The 5,285-nt window shown below is 38.3% G+C and overlaps 1 non-coding gene across 1 annotated transcript; it reads right to left on the reverse strand.

The window, feature by feature from the left end:
• Positions 1–3,337: 3,337 nt before the first annotated feature.
• LOC127108752 (small nucleolar RNA R71) lies at positions 3,338–3,444 on the reverse strand. Its single transcript, XR_007796266.1, has one exon. It is a non-coding gene; the product is annotated as a small nucleolar RNA R71 (small nucleolar RNA).
• Positions 3,445–5,285: the final 1,841 nt, after the last annotated feature.

Below are 5,285 nucleotides of genomic sequence, written 5' to 3' on the forward strand. Positions count from 1 at the left end.
AAAACTACTTTGAAACTGCCTATCGACCTGATGATCCTAGTCGAACCATCCGCGAAGCAGCTGTTACGCTTAAAGAGGAATTTTAAAAGAAAATGGAAACTTTAAAGATTCCCTCACACGTTCCTCACGAGAAACGCTATGAAATGACTCTTGAACTATTTCCTCCAAAGTTTCCTCCACTGCAAAATGCTGACTTCGGAGTGGCTTTTGCCCCCCCATTTCTAGATTGGTTCATTTGTGGAGACTCTATTAAAATACTCCGACAACAATCTCAGAAAAAGGCTCAGCGGGTGGTTGCGACTAAGCATACTTTAGGCAGATTCAAGGGGAATCTTCATATAGGGATCGAAGATGTCCAAATCGAATCAGACATATATGAAGGTGTGACACAGGGGGCTTCCCTCGATGTATATTCCCTTTGACAGCCTATTTGCTTTCAGCTAACACTGATCATTTTATATTGTTCTTGTTTAGCTATCAAGATCCCCCCAAGAAACACACCAGCAAAAGACCCATCGAGTCGAAGGCCGAAGGAAGCAGCAAGCCTATAAAGGTACCCCTTTTTTCCTATTTTTTTGTCCGGGTTATACATTGATGATATACTATTTGATTCTTAGCTCAGGTTGCTCGAAAACCTCCGGTGAGTCCGCTAAGAAAAGCGACTACAAGGTAGTCGACCAGTTACACTAGACTCTTTCTAATATTTCAATGTTATCACTATTGCTCAGTTTTGAGGCACATATTGACTCGTTGATGAATTTCTTGAGTGATACACATATTACCAAGGAAATTATGGTAGATCAATTTGATTATGTGGTAGAAAACAATACCACTAGTTATTTCTTGGGATTTAAGGATGACGAACTTCCCTCCGATGGGAAAAATCACAACAAAGCTCTGCATATCTCTTTGAGATGCGTAGACACATTAATGTCGAGAGTCTTAATGGATATAGGTTCTTATTTGAACGTTATCCCTAAAAATACTCTAATGAAGTTATCCATAGAAGGAGTGATAACATGAAATAGTATCACATTCTAGGACTCAATTTAATTAAATTATATTATTATTTACTTCAATTTATTTCATTTTATTAGATATTACGCGGTATTTTCTTTCTATTTATCTCAGGTGGTTTATTTGAAGCACAAGTAAAAAAGGAAGAAAATGAGGTGCAAAAAGGAATGAAAAGAAGCAAATATCAAAAGCCAAAGCCCAGCCCAAAAAGCACAGGCGTTGTGCCTGTGACGAGCGTCACAAAGGCTGTGACGAGCGTCACGCTTTAAACACTTGTGTGACGAGCGTCACACATGGTGTGACGAACGTCACACCATTCTCCTATATTGTTGGCTTCAGAGACGTTGAGTCCTATTTACACGCCTGACCATTTGCTACGTGAAGACCTTTGACGCGGAATACCTTTGGAAACAGTTACAACAAGTGACCAATATAAATAGTAACCTTATGGAAAACCTTGGGGGTTCCACGCTTTTCGCCGCTTTCTCTTTTTCGCAGTTTTTCTCTTCCAGCAGTACAAGCACATTTTTACAGCATTGCTTTTGCGATTTTTATATTGTTTCCTTTGCAATTTCTATTTTCTTTTTCAGCACTTAGTTAATTCTTATTTGCACAATAGTTTCTACACCGGAAACTATCGTGCACCTTTCACCGGATCTAACCTTACGTTAGAATCTAGTTTTTTTATTCCTTCGCTTTTATTTTTCTGTTTGATTGAAGAATTCAAGAACAAATCCAACCGATCTGTGGTGGAGTGTTCAAGACTGTTGTTAATTTCTCAGGTTCTTTAGTTATTGTTTGAATTTATATATGCCTTGCTTTACTGTTTATTTATATTATTTGCCTGAGATGAATCTGTTTATGCATGATAATTATTTAAGTCTGTTTAGCATGTCTCGCTGATTTATTTAGGTATCGGTATGTAGAGTAAGCGGAATGAAGGAATAAAAACCAAGTTGGTTTAATTAAGTTTAAAATTAAAATCACTCTTTTCACGGTCCCAATTTACAGGTTTAATAACAAGGTTTTTGTACGAAAGTAAAAGACATAAAGAAGTTAAAAGCAATAGAACGAGAGTTTGAGTTTTTGACTGGACAGTGTAAATTGGACATAAATTCTAGATCAGGGCGAGAGCAATTTTTAGAGTTAATTAAATTCTAATCTTTTTCAAAAAGTATTTTTAAAGATTGAATGTGAGGACGAGAGTTAAGCATTTGAATTTAATTATATAACCTAAGTCAACAGAGCGAGAGTTTGAGATAAGAGTGTTTAAATGATTAGTGTTTTCTTAAAAAGAGTTTCTACGGATTCTATTGTCTACGGATTCATAGTTTATTCAACAGAGCGAGAGTTTAAGATAAGACTTTTAATTAATAGTGTCAACTGAAAGGATTTATTTTAAAACCAAGAAACCAACAAAGAATTGATTCCCTAATTACGACGAACTACATACCGATATCCGTTTATTAGATATTTATTTTAGATCTTATTTTAGTTTTAGCTTTTCCCCCAAACAATCAAAGTATTACCTGCCTTAGCTTTACGAAGTAACCTTAGAAAATGGTATATCGATTCATAAGTCCCTGTGGGATCGATATCTTTTAAAACTACGCGATAGAACTGTGCACTTGCAGTTTGTACCCCAAATTCGACTCATAAAGTCACGATCAAGTTTTTGGCGCCATTGTCGGGGACTTTTATTTAGTCGATATTGTAACTCTTCTGTTACGATGTAGAGACTAAGGCTTTTCTTTTTCTTTTCTTTCTTTCGTTGATTTGTATGCCACGCACTCGCTCACAAGGCGAGCCGTTCTACTTACGAATCAACGATATCGAACTATATCTCCGAGTCTTACGACGAATTCAGGAATATCGTGCTGCAAACAATCTCCCTCCTGTTGAACTTCCTGATTTCAAAAATATTTTCCCTTCGATACCCGAGATGGAAGAACCAGCTCGTGCTCTTCGAGATTACGCCGCTCCATCGCAAGATGAGCCGCATTCGAGTATTGCTCCACCCGCAATCGAAGCAAACAACTTTGAACTTAAACCTTCACTGTTGCAGGCAGTGCAACAGAACCAAATCTCTGGAAATCCTACCAAGGATCCAAACCTTCATTTATCCGTGTTTGTCCAATACGCTGATACTGTTAAAGCTAACAGTGTCACTTCAGATGTAATTCGACTTCGTCTTTTTCCTTTCTCGTTGAGAGATAGCGCTAGAAGATGGCTTCAATCTCTTCCTTCCAACTCAGTCACCACATGGAACGAGTTGAAGAAAGTTTTTCTTGCTCGATATTTTCCGCCAAGCAAAACAGCTATGTTAAGAGCCCAAATAAATGGATTTAAACAGAAAGATAACGAGTCTCTTTTCGAAGCATGGGAAAGATACAAAGACATGATGAGACTTTGTCCACACCATGGTTTAGAGGACTGGTTAGTAATTCATACCTTCTATAATGGTCTCCTGTACAACACGAGGTTAACAATAGATGCCGCCGTAGGTGGTGCACTAATGAACAAACCTTATGCTGACGCTTACCAACTTATCGAAAGCATGGCTCAAAACCACTATCAGTGGGGAAGCGAACGAACAATGGTAGAAAAACCTCAAACGAAAACTGGCATGTACGAGATAAGTAACCTTGATCATGTTAATGCAAAAGTGGATGCTCTGGTCCAGAAAATTGAAAGTTTAAATGTATCACCTCCAGCCACCGTGGTTGCCATAACTCAGAATTGCGAAGTCTGTGGAATCCAAGGTCACACTCCTGCAGATTGTCAACTCCTAACAGGAATCCAAGCGGAGCAAGTAAACTATGCTCAAGGAAGCCCCTACTCGCACACCTATAACTCAAATTGGAAGAATCATCCCAACTTTTCATATAAGAGTAATAATGCTTTATACGCACCTGGACAATCTCCAAATAAAGCCCCAGCTATACCTCCGGGATATCAGAAGCCGATCCCATCTACACCTAACAATAACACCCCTAGGAAATCCAACTTGGAAATCATGATGGAAAACTTTATAGCTTCTCAACAGCAAACCAATAAAGATTTCCTAAACCAGAATGTACACACTGGCGAACAAATTAAACAACTAGCAAGTAAAGTAGATGTCCTGGCTACTCATAACAAAATGCTGGAAATGCAAATTTCACAAGTAGCTCAACAACAAGCGCCTACTGCTGCCCCAACTGGTACATTTCCTGGCCAACCCCAACCTAACCCGAGAAGCCACGCTCATGCAATTATACTGAGAAGTGGAACGGAAGTGGAAGGACCGTCTGACCCAAGGATAGAAAACCAAAACTCTAAAAAGTCAACTGAGGAGGAAAGTGAACCTAAGGAAAAGGAAGAGAGTAATAAGGAAACCGTAGAAAAGAAGGAACCTTATGTACCTCCACCACCTTATAAACCACCTATCCCTTACCCTCAAAGGCTTATTAAAACCAAAGATGCGGGCCAATTCAAAAAATTTGTTGACCTACTAAAACAATTAAATGTTACAATTCCGTTTACAAAAGCTATTACACAGATTCCCTCATATGCCAAGTTTTTAAAAGAAATTCTTTCTAATAAAAGGAAACTTGAAGATAGCGAAACCGTTACACTCACCGCTGAATGTAGCGCTATAATCCAGAATATGCCTCCTAAACTTAAAGACCCAGGTAGTTTCTCTATACCCTGTCACATAGGAAAATTTGTCATTGACAAAGCCTTATGCGATTTAGGAGCCGGTATTAGTGTTATGCCTTTATCCATATGCAAGAGACTTGAAATGTGAGAATTAAGACCAACTAAAATGTCTGTGCAACTAGCAGATCGTTCCGTTAAATATCCTGTAGGAATTCTTGAAAACGTTCCAGTGCGCATAGGTCAATTCTACATTCCAACTGATTTTATAATTATGGATATTAGAGAAGATGAAGTTACACCCATTATACTGGGAAGACCGTTCTTAGCAACTGCCGGTGCGATCATAGACGTAAAACGAGGACGACTCACTTTCGAAGTAGGAGAAGAGAAAATTGAGTTCATTCTTTCCCAATTTTTGAAAGCACCTGTAATAGAAGATACATGCTACTTCATGGATATCATCGATGAATGCATAAAAGAAACGGAGTTAGAAAAAGACAAATCATCTGACTATCTTGTAGAAGACAAACTTAACCAATGTTTAGCAATAACACCGGATCCTACGCAATGCCTTAAGAAACCAACCCTAGACCTGAAAATACTTCCCAAAAATCTGAGATATGAAT

The sequence above is a fragment of the Lathyrus oleraceus genome, chromosome 7 (assembly GCF_024323335.1).
Source record: "Lathyrus oleraceus cultivar Zhongwan6 chromosome 7, CAAS_Psat_ZW6_1.0, whole genome shotgun sequence".
Classification (NCBI taxonomy): Eukaryota; Viridiplantae; Streptophyta; class Magnoliopsida; order Fabales; family Fabaceae; genus Lathyrus; species Lathyrus oleraceus.